Raw genomic sequence first — 12,410 nt, 5'->3', positions numbered from 1 at the left:
GAATTCTGTGCCTTTGGCCAATGGGTATATATGCCATAAATGGCAGTGGTTATTTATTTAAGCATAACATATTATCATAACATATTTAAGCATAACATAATAACATGCCAATCTAAGGTTCTGCCGCTTCTGGAACAAACTCCCCCACTCCCTTCAATCCCACTCCTCCCCCCAGGTCTTTAAAACAGCTGTTCACCACCATCTCTTATCTTCCCCCATCCAAAACCTTGATCTTTTCTACTCCCGCTAATTTTCACCCCAGATACACTTTTTTGAAATTCCAACTTCTTTCCTGGAAGTCCTTGCAGTGTCCATATGTTTTATACCTCTCCCACCTCCCCATGAGCTCCCTCCCTCCCACAGTTCTCTCGATGTCCTTGCTCTCAAATGTTGTGTTTGTGTCCTTCCCCCCCTCTCCCCATCTTGTCTACCACTCCCCTTATTTTGTGTTTTGTGAGTTGGTTTGACTTTTTGGTGTGATTAATGTTAGCTCTTTCACGAGCCTCGATCTTGTATTAATAATAATAATAATAAATAAATAAAAAAACATCTCTGCCACCCTCACCCCCTCCCCTCTCTTTTTTTTTTTCTCCCCCACCCATGTCTGTCTCCCCTCTTCCCTCACCTCTCTGTCTCTCCTTCCCCATCCCTTGTCCTTCCCTTCCACTCTCCTCCCCCCCCCCCCCCCCACACATCCGCTCACTCACTCCCTCCACCCCCACCTTGCTTCATATTCTCATCACTGAGTACCTATGCCAGTAATAGTCCAAGCCATTTAGCCCAAATATGGGGCCAGATAGGAAAAAACTGCAACACTACATATCAGTGCGAAATTGTATGCAGTAATATATACCAGATAACATATCAAAAGTCTAAAGCTCTAAAAATATGGGGTGTCTGTCAAAATCACTGGTACATGGACCCCCCTTTTCATCCTTTTGCGGTACGATTTGTTCACATTTTGCGATACATTCTGAGCACATGGTATATAATTATACTTTTAATATCAGGAATTACAGCATGTTACAGCCCCAGTACGGCCCGTACGGAACAAAAAAATAAGCACGTAAACAAAATTCCCAATAGCTAAATACTGATCACTGATATGCAAATACATGAATCACTTGTCATGACTGTTTCAGAATTATGGCACATTTTGTTGATTAAAATCACAAACTCATAATAAAATCACATATAGAGAAACTAATAATACTGACTCATAAAATACTGTCGGAAGTCAAGGATTCGCTTAAAAGTAAAAAAATGTCCACAATTAACTGATTCATCTGCATGTAACAGTCTATAACAACAGTCCACTACCTAATCAGCATTTTCCTCGTCATCGTCGTCGCTGAAACTGTCCAGGACGGAGTTGGTACAGCCAGATCCACGGCACTGACCACAAGCAGGAGAACACTCCAAGTTGTTCTTGCGGCATGTACACCGTGCGGAACCACAATCGGTCGAACAGTTGCACCGGATAACATTCAACAAATCCTGAGGTGCTGGAGGGAGGTCGGTCATAACAGGAACAAGATTGCCGTCGCTCATTCTCCAGCCCCAATCCACTGGTTGTAGGCTGTTGTTTCCTTTCCACTGCTGTATTTGCAGATACACCCGTCTGCTGTGATATCTCGCTGCAGCAGATGTGGGCGGTAAGGTCTGTGGGAGTATCTTCGAAGTCTTGACTGCGACCTGTTCACAAAACCGCTTGTACCTGAGGGAATCCAAACTTTCATCAGGTTTACCCTTGTAGAGACACACGAGTGCTATCTCTCCTGCAGCCTCGACCACATCTGGTGATGCATCCTCAGCCAAGAACTGTTGGGATTGAGTTTGGAAGAGTGTGCTCATCATGAATTTCTTCAGTGACGCTCCTTTGCCAAGGCCGTACAGTCGAGACGTCGTGTCACATCCCAATACTGCGTGTATGAATAGGATGCTTTCACACACAGCTGCACCTAGCTGACGTTTCATGGACTTCACATTCCAGATGTGGTTTGGTTTTGTAGTGGATTTTGCCTGACTATACACAAACAAGTCGTGTGCTTCTAGGTTTGCGTAGAAGCAGAGTAGGACGATCAGATCTGTGTCTTCTCCTATAAGGGCTGTGTTCCTCATGTTCGCCGAACTGACTGCGGTCTGGATGATTAGCAGGTCAGCATCTTCCTGGGAATGATGGGTCTGGCATCCAGAAAGCCGGAGGTATCTGCTCAACATGTTGATGAAGTTCTGTTTGTTGTTGAGGTTTCCCAGGAAGACGTCTTTCTTCATGGTCAACTTCATGTCATCAGTGAAAGTCACTTCTGGTCCACCTCTACCTGCTGCTCGCCTCTGGTGGGTCATGTGCTTGGTTGATTGACCAAGATATCCATCAAATATTACGATGGCCTTTCCGTACTTTCTTGTAACATAGTCACAGTGGAGCATGCAGATCTCTCGATATGTTGGTGAACCACTTGGCCATGGTATACGGTGCAGCAGACTTCCACCATCCAAGACATACTGGATTTCGCTGATTGACTCTATGGTACCTGGTTCAAGTTTAGACCAGATAGCATCTCCGAGTACGGACTTCTGGGCTTCACGTAGCATCAGCTTTTCATCAAACAGCGCAGGTGGATGAGGGCATAACTCAAAGCGAAACATCTCTTCCTTATCTTCAGCAGATTTTGAGATGATGATGAGACGCTGGAATAGCAGTTCTGGGTCTATCTGTACCTGGTCTTTACCAACTCGCACCGATGATCTGGCCTTCAGAAATGTGGTGGCTTGGTCTTTGCGCTTGAACGTGTAGTGGACAACTGATTGATTTGTCATGGAGTGCATGATCTTGTCTCCAATGAGCTTGGCATTGTCGACATCAACCTTACTGCCAGCGTTGACACCAGTCATTATGTTCCTGAGGGATGGATGACACTTGAAAGGATTTCTGTCAACTAGAGCGACCTGTAGTGTACTTGTATCTTGCATGTCGCGATGCTGCCTGGTTTTGCCCATCTCTTTGTTCTGTTCACCTGTGCTGTACTTCACTCCAGTGAGCTCTTGCATCGATCTGTTCGTCTCCGAACAAGCCGGCATGGACAAAAGCCACGTTAACCGTTGTTGCTCTGTCATTCCTCTTCCTCTTGTTAACCCCCCGCTGGTCTTCATACTTCTCATGAGTACTTGCTCAATCATCAGGTCTGAGGAAATTCCAGCCCAAGCTCTACTACTTCTTCGGGCGACATGGAAGCCCTGAGTAAACTTACGGTGCACATCTGGATAGTCCTGTTCTAAGCTGTGCATTATTTGCAGGTAAATCCTGGCAGACTTAGCATAGAGTGAATGACCTGAGGCTGCTACATATGGTAACATATCAGATACAGCTTTGAGGTGCAGGGACCAGTTTCCCATACGCTCGGCTTTGATGAATTTTCTTAAGATCTTCACCATATCCATATACTGTAACCACAGTTTCGCTGTTCGGTCTTTGGTCAATGATTCTGTCTGTGTTTGAAAGACTTTGCTGATCTTGTCAAGGATTGGATCACTTGCTACATCGTTGGAAGATCGTGTGCCTTTCATCAACGCATCATACAGGGTCCTTGCTTTACTCACATCTGGATGAATCACATCATCATCGGCCAAGCCACTCATTGCATCTTCATCCCGAACTGGCAAGTCTTCTGCAGTTCTGTATTGTGTTCCTCCAAGAGGATCAGACAGGAGGAGTGCATTCAGGACAGCATCCAGGAGGATGTGTGCCCGTACAGCCCTGGAAATTGCTTTTCCTGTTAGGATGTGATCCACTGCATTTGGTGCGTATATGAGTTCTAGCAGCTCCTTCAACCCAGAACCACCCATGAGGTGCCCCTATGCTGCCAAGGAAACTCATTTCCATATGAAAGGCACCTAGCCTTACCACAATACGATCGCATGGGGCTTCCATCTGGCTCCGAGAGAATGATCGACAATGCCTTCCACCATAGTGGCTGATCAAAGGTGATGATGGTAGGTACATCATGTTGTTTAGCATGTTGCGCAATGTAGTTGAGAGTGGAGTAGATGCATGTAGTGTCGCTCGAGCTCAAATCAATCATTGGGAGAAACAGGACAGACGATTTTGAATGCTGGACACCACGATGTAAGAGTTGCATCATCCCGGACCATGCAGGTCTTGGTATCTTGAACAGCAGTGACGTCTTCCACAGTACATCAAAGTTGGCTGTGGGATCATGGGCTCTCATGATAGGCATGCTCCCATAAGTCAAGGTTGCAAGTGCCTGGTCGTCAGCTCTATGGTACTGTATCTGGATTCTTCCAGTTGTTTCTATGTCGCTGGCAGTGACCTGAGCTCTAGGAATCGGATGTCCTTGTGTTGTTCCAGCGGTAATCATGGCTATTATCCCCATGCCATGGAAGGTGTTGTGTCCGTCTAAGGTTCTAATGTTGTGGTCGACGTTGTCAGCTGCATATTGAACAAATTCTCCCTTGTGGTTGGGTATGTCCGTACCCTGGTATACAGCTGCATTTTGGTTGAAACGTGTGACTTCCTTGTATGAGCTGCAGTACCCATGTGCATGCAGTGAATCAATAAGGAAACGAGAGGCGAAATGGTGCTGCAGCTGCACCCCAAGTGCAATTTGCAGTGGAGCAATCAGGACACGTGGTCGTGCAGCTTGCATTATAGCCTGACCAATTGAAGCTATCTTCAGCTCTACATCTTTTGCCTTCAAGATCTTTCCAAGAAAAATCTTCAGAGTATCAGGAAGAAAGTTGAGGCTGGCGTCTTTGAACTCAAAGTCTTCCGATGTTGGGTATGTTTCATTCCCTGTTTCCACTTGCTTTATGTCATCCAGTATGAATTTAGCGGCAGCTTCCAGGATTATTTTCTTCTGAATCATAGGATCCTTAGACTGGTTTGCATGAAACTCCAAAAGTACACTGTCAGCTGTTTGCCTCATCGTTGCAACATTCGATTTGCCATTAACTGTTGTGACAATGACTGTCGCCAAAGTGTTCAATCAGTCTGTCTTTCATATATCTTGGAGAATAGGACTCGGCATTTGAGTCAGCAAGATACTCGGCCATTTTGTCCACCAGATCAGAGATTGTGTTTTGTTCGTCGTCATTTTCCTCAAGGAATTCAGTCACCTTTATAAATGCCTGACATCTGTCAACCAGAGCAGGACGACCGCCTTCGTGTGGTGATTTGTATCGTCTACCCAATTTCTGTTTCTTCTGTACTGTTTCATTATGTACAAAATTCAGAGGGATCAGTTTCCCTGTCCGGAAATTTGAACTGCATACCTGGTGATACACCGCATCTGCCGCTGGAAGGTCACACACAATGAGCAGTCGAGCCCGAACAGTATCGGCCCATGCATCGTTCCTTGTTGAGCACTTTTGCAGAAGACTATCTTTACATTCTGTAAATGTGATAGAGTGGACATCTCCTTGCTGTTTCCTGTATCAAAGTTCACCTTTGTACCACAGAAGAGGCAATCTGCTTTGAAGTTGAAGGCTTCCTCTGCTGATCGGAGCGATACACTTGGGCCTGGTCTGTGTGTATCTCTGATACTCTGTGCTACCTTTATTGGATTGCAGTATACACGTCGGCATTCTTGATGAACAACTTGACCTGGAACAGTCTGTATTGGGTCACTGCGCTGGTCACTAACAACATTAATAGTCCGACTTCCCTTTTCACGAAGTGTCACTACTGGATTATCGTTGTTGGTGGATTCATTGCAGAACACACACGAATTGGCCGCCATTCTTCAGGGTTGGATTACCTGCAAATATAGAAAAGTTGAATATACTATTACTGTATGTTATTGCCAATAGACACTAAACATACTAAATACATGTCATTGATGGATTAAAAACTAAGATATATATGGTTCACAAACAAATAATGATGTACCGTCGCTTGCTGTGGAGTGAGCAGTCTTTGTAAAACGGGGGTGTGGTTAAATAAGACACTAAAACAGTAAAAACTTCACTTATATATATACCAATATTGTACAGTATGATATCCTTTATTTATTATATCGTGCTAGTGATTAGGTCCAGTGTATAAAATAAGCAATAGAAGTTCAGAGAGCGACAATAATCATAGCATGCGGCATATGTACGTCTTTAACATGGGGCTAAATGGAGAAAACTTGATTGCATTATTTGAGAGTCACCCCATATTTTTAGACCTTTATACTTTAGTATGTTATAAAGGTACCTTGAGGGTAATCAATACTAATGAGATCGGTAGTGTTGCAGGTTTTTTCCCCGTCAAATGCTAAATGGCTTGGACTATAATGATATAATCGTACTTCCAGATAGGGGAAATTGTTTCGGTTAGAGTTGATCGATTACGTCTGCAATCTAAGGTTAGAGGACACAATTTTGTTTTCAATAACTTGTGTCTTGCTTTTGGCATTGCATGTGATACGGTGCTTGTAACATTACCGTCACATGCATTTTTAAAATGTTTATAAAGGGCTAGGGGTGTAGCATGTAAAAAATAAAACACTTTTTTAAATCACATGCAGGACAACAACGTTAGACGAAAGAAGTCCCTTCTGAAATATCATTTGCAAGCGCCTTCTTAAAAACACTTCTGGCAATACAACAATAAGTGGCAGTCTATCATAATGAATCTGCTCAACACTTCCTGTCCCTTGACTTGGATTTGTCTTATATCATTGAGCAGATATTACATGTGAGGCTATGGCCTACATCTACACTCTACGATAATGTGCCTGCACTGAAAGTGCAGAAAGCTACTGGAATCTAATCAATAAATAGGAAATGAGCATGGTTGGAGCTCTGTCATATCGTCTGTGGCCTGTCACCACCTCATTCACGGTTTGATTAAAATCTCCGATTTTTGCAGGTGAACACATCTTTCTCATTTAACTGAATTCAATTGGTATGTACATCATGGTTATAGGATGCTAGAAACTCTAAGTTGACTGTCACCAATTTGAATCGACGTATTCTATACAGTTGTTGGAAGCTCAGCATCAAAAGTTTGCAAAGCCGATGCAGAGCTGAAGTATCCAGCAATGTCGACTAGTCAGTCCCAGAAGTCTTTCGTGCGAGTACTGTTAAAGGGTTGTTTGGGTCGAGTGAATGCATGGGCTGGAACAGTGTTGCGGTGTGAGAATAGTGTATTTTCTGCAAAGTCAATCATGTGTAGAGTGCTGGAGGACGGGTGGTGACCACAGTGCAATCTGGGAGATGCACTCTTATTTCGAAGAGTTAACTCTGTGTTGTGCATGTCAGGGGGGGTGGGGGGGGTATCGTTCAGGAGAGGGAGGGGTGGGGTATGGGGAGTAACATTGGATTTAGGAGGTGGTTGCGTGATTGTGGATGTGCTTTTAGAATGTTGTTGTTGGAGAGAGGACAAGTATGTTGTTGAATATATTAGAGTAGCAGTGAGCTGTGGTCCCTTTTTTTTTTTTTTGAATCCAAGTTGGGGAGTTGTTTTCCAAGGGTCGGTACGAAAGTCATCCCTCTTATTTTTCAGTTTGTAACCAAAGCGTCAGAGTAAAGCTACGCGACATCACAACGAAAGGTTTGTATTTCCCGCCCATGTCACGTTGAGTGGCACTGTGATTGGTCACGAGACAACATCACAACACGCTTTTAAAATGGCTGCCCCACTAGATGTGCGCACGAAGCTGAGAACGGTTATTAAACTTCTTTCTGTGGCATTGGTTCCTCCAGTGGATATTATTTGGCTTTCAAAGATTGTGAACGGAGATTCAACCTGAGCACCATTAGACATTGGGCAAAGCGATTCAAGAGTGGTGAAACCGATAACGACCACAAGCCTCAAATTGGTCAGCCTGAAAGGGCAGTGACAACGGAAAACAAGAATCGGATTGATGTGCTCATTAACATTAGCAAAAGTACTTTGCAGTTGAAAGATCCTATAAAAAAAATATATAACTTCATATTTGTCACAAATGTACGGGGATTGTACGCATATTCCCTGTAATCAAGCCTCCATATTTAGCACCAGGGAAGGATTATTGCTGTTGTAGGGTTGTTTCTACAATTGGCACCCCTACGTTTTTAACGGTACCAGAGTTTCTTCGATCCCCAGGAGTATTACACCACCATTTAGAAATTACTTCTTTTTTTTCTTTTTTTCCTGCACTCTCAATACTCAATGTCTAAACTGTATCAATTTCCAAGCTGTGTCTTGGAGCCAGCTGGGACTTTCAGAAAAAATGTTTGTATCAATAATGCGAATATAACGTACATGGGGTTGGCCCAATTTTTTTTGACCTCGACTTAATTTTAAGGCCATGACGTAATTATAGTCATTTTATCTTTTTCCACAATAAATGGAAACCATGGAATTAATGGTATCCATGGAAACCTCCCCGCATGGTTTGCGGACTTCCTCTCCGGTCCCAGTCAACGTGTGGCCCTGAATGGAATTTTCTCATCTCCCCTTCCTATTCAGGCTGGAGTTCCCCAAGGCAGTGTTCTGGGGCCCGTGCTTTTTCTGGTCTTCATTAATGATCTCTTCGACTCTCTGGAAAATCCTATCTATCTTTTTGCTGATTACTCAGAATGAAAAAGAAACCGGAGTGAAAACCGAGTACTCCCTTTCAGTGCGTGTCATAGGGTGCTTGGCGATGACGTCATGCAGCACCTGGAGATGAAATAGGAAAGGAACAGTGTGCAATACAAAACACGAATATCTTGGTTGGATAGGTGTCCACCCACCTGAGTTAATACTTAGTGGAAGCACCTTTGACAGCAGTTACAGCTGTGAGTTTGTTGGGATAGGTCTCCACCAACGTTGCACACCTTGATTCGGCAATATTTGCCCATTCTTCTGTACAAAACTGTTCAAGCTCAGTCAAGTTGTGTGGGGAGTTAAAAAAAAAAAAAAAAAAAAAAAAAAAAAAAAAAATAATATTGTGGGGAGTGTTGGACAGAAATCTTCACGTCATGCCACAGATTTTTGATTGGATTTAGGTCGGTGAACTTCCATTCCAATTTCAGCTTTCTTGCAGAGGGCAGCAGGTTTTCCCCGAGGACTCTTCTGTATTTTGCTCCATTCCCTTCTATCCTGGCAAGGAACCCAGTCCCTGCTGATGAGAAACATCTTCATAACATGATGCTGCCACCACCATGCTTCACAGTAGGAATGGCGTTATTTGGGTGATGTGCTGTGTTGGGCTTGCGCCAAACGTAGCGTTTTGCTTTTAGGCTAAAAAGTTCCATCTTGGTTTCGGCAGACCACAAAACGTTGAAAAACGGAGAAGGTGCAGGAGAACTGCAGGGGGGAGAGGCGGTGGGGGGCAGGAGAAACTGAGAAGAGGGCAGGGAAGCCGCCGGCCCGGAGGACGGGGTGGCAAGAGAGCTGTCGAGGAGGGGGGGGGGGGGGGGGGTGGCAAAAGGGCTTACTTAAAATGGTGGGTTGGGTGATGCCAGTTTGGGTTCATGAAAAATGGCGAGTTGAGGTGACGGCGATGGGTAAAGAGTTATGAAGAGTCTTCAGGACCTTAATGATCTTTGGGGTCCAAAGGATCTTTGGGGTATTCGGACTTTTAAAGTCATAAGGGTGTTCGGGGTCTTTAGACGGAGGACCCTGGGCCACATGGTTGACCAATTGGCGTTCCCGGTTGCCGAGCGGCTTCAGGTCTGCTAGTTCGCGAGGAACCAGGGCAATCCTCCTCACCCTCCCTCGTAGTAATCCTGAAACCCATGGCGGTAACAATATATTGCTGGAGTGAGTCACTGCTTAGTGGCAGTCCCTTTGCACTTTGAGACTAATCCCTTGCTACATGCCCCATACAATTGCATGTATATCACATATTCGAGCTTACCCAGCCTTTAACTTGGCTCTTACAGTCCACGGTTATATGGCAATACCAATTCCAGTATGAATAATACTATAGATTGCAGTAAATCACGGTCTTCTCCTGTCATCCCAGCACACCAGAGTTCCATTCTCTTTTCCTTGAACCTTGGCATCGGAATAATCTGAGCGAACCTCCTACCATGAGAGATCAGGAAAAGGTCTGAAATCTGAGCGAACTATCCAATATTCTCAGTGTCCTCTCATGTAGGTGAAGAGACAAGTCTTTCATGCATGCACTAATAAATTGTTCCAATATGAACAAGTCTTGCAGGTCGTCAAACATCAGGTCTGGCTTTGACATTTCAACCGTCTGTCAAGTGACTTGTTATCCTCACTCTTAATTGCTGAGCTTTCCCCTAAATCTAGCACGACACTTCTGAACTTGGTCCTATACCAATCCTCAGTTAAACCATACAACTTCAAAATGCACTTTGTTCAACAGGTCATAATATACAGCTGGTACACCTAACATTATGGAATACATAATCGAGCACTTTGCCACTTAACAATGCACTGAATAAATAACATGGCACATTCTACCCTGTCCCAGCTCACTATTTGGATTGTTTTGAGAACACTCAAACCTCAGTGTATAAAACCATCTAACTCAGCCTCACTCTCAAAGGTATGGAAGTTTGGACATCGAGCCTGTTTAGAGTTATTCACATACTCTGGGTGATCTACTTGAACTCTGTACTCCAGAAGCTTCAACTCCAATTCCAGCCCAGGTTCTTGAGCCTCCATTTCATCTTAACCCACACTCGTGCTTCCTGAACCTTCACTGGCGATCATCTTTGTAAAGGTTATGCACTCTCATATCGCCACGTTGTCGACCACCGAGCCCTTGATCACATGATTAGGCCAAGTAAAAAAAAAAGAAAAAAAAAAAAGAGTTTCTCGTCCAGACTTTTTTGAAAAAAGGAGGAGGGAGGCCCTTACTATTTACTATTTTCATTTTTTTTGCTATTTTTTCCAAGATGGCTGCCATGAATTGAATGACCACTGTGGCTGACTTAAAGACTATAACACTGTCTTTCCAATGTAATGTGAAACTTGCCAGTGTTGATTGTTACCGAAAGGCCTGCAATTTCATTTCCAAATGAGCAAATAAATATATGTTTTAACTGAAATGGCATATGAATAGAATCAATCAATGGAACATGTCATGTGTTACACCGGACAAACTACTCAATCGTCATATTCCCTACTCAAATTTGTACCATTAAAAGTATGAAATGCAAGATTTTTACACGTAAATTGCACTTGCCCAATGCACAACCGCTGCGAGAATTGACCGTCTTTAGCACAAAGTGTCTGCGTTAAGCCTAGCATGTATTAACCAGGAAGTTCCGTTAGAGGGCGGGATCCATAATAGTTCAGATCATCAATGCACAAGATACGATCAGCAAACGCCCGGAAACGGCAAGTTTTAGACCGAGTTTCTTCGCAAAACGATTTTTTTTTAAACAAGTATATATTTTAAAAAAAATAGTATTAAATAGTAAATAAAAGTAGGCGGCGACTAAAAAGGAAGCGGGCGGGGACGAGAAACTTTTTTTTTTTTTTTTACTTGGCCTTATGGATCTATACACTCAATAAACTCCCCACCTTTTCAATGAGATGATTTCTCCTAGGAGCTTGAGACCCCTTTGCACTTAAAGGCGCAGACGCTTTCACACTCGGACGGGTGTTATCCTCGCTTGAACAAATGAAACATATAGTGGACTCATTCACATGATGCGGCAGTCAGCCGTCAGTTACACTCATCCCGCCACACAACTCGTCTACAATCACGATTTTCTCTGCTAATGTCATAACCTTATGGGATTTGTTCAATCCACTACCACTTGGAGAGACTTGATGTTGCGGTGTCATACTGTATTTAAAGTTATAGTATTCAGCTAAGAAACATCGAGTTGAAGAAATCTCCTGGGACAAGCTTACTCGACCATGGCGCTATGCAGACTGAAAACAGGGCGGGTGATAGAAGATAGCGTGAGACATCACATCACCACATGATGTGGTCACAGCGCCACATTAAAACCCACGTATAATCAATCAAGTTTTATGCGAGTTTGGGAAAATAAGCATCGCAAAATGAGCAAGCTAGCCTTGATGAGCTAGCCTAGCCTAGCCTTAATGAGCTTTAGCTTAGCCTTAGCTAAGGCCTTAATGAGCCTTAGCTTAATGAGCCTAGCCTTAATGAGCAAGCCTTCAAACTTAAGGTGATAGCTGCTGAATACATTGGTCACAGAGCGATGGCACGGGAAGTTGATGTCAAGGAGGCAAACGTGTGTTGTATAATACATGCAAGCCAAAAATAACTCACAGGACTAAGCTTCTTAATCATTCAATTTCAAAATTAATGCTTAAAGTTACCAGAGAGGAATAAAAACGGGAGACAATCATCATTTATGCCTTAGAAAGAGGGATATTGAATAACAAGCATTCTGAGTATTGCGCTGCAATGCATGTCCCCTACCGGCAGTCTGTCGTCTGGAAAACTGTTGGGGAAATTACCAAAGTTCAAAGTGCCATAACT

The 12,410-nt window shown here is 43.6% G+C and overlaps 1 protein-coding gene across 6 annotated transcripts in view; it reads right to left on the bottom strand.

Moving 5' to 3' along the window:
• The window catches only part of KMT5A (lysine methyltransferase 5A), a 38,893-nt gene that overhangs the window by 15,731 nt on the left and 10,752 nt on the right, over window positions 1–12,410 (bottom strand). The window lies entirely within an intron of this gene.

This window comes from Myxine glutinosa, chromosome 14, assembly GCF_964187855.1.
Source record: "Myxine glutinosa chromosome 14, kmMyxGlut1.1, whole genome shotgun sequence".
Classification (NCBI taxonomy): Eukaryota; Metazoa; Chordata; class Myxini; order Myxiniformes; family Myxinidae; genus Myxine; species Myxine glutinosa.
Note: the sequence above shows the minus strand (reverse complement) of the source record. Positions and strands in the feature narration are given on the sequence as shown.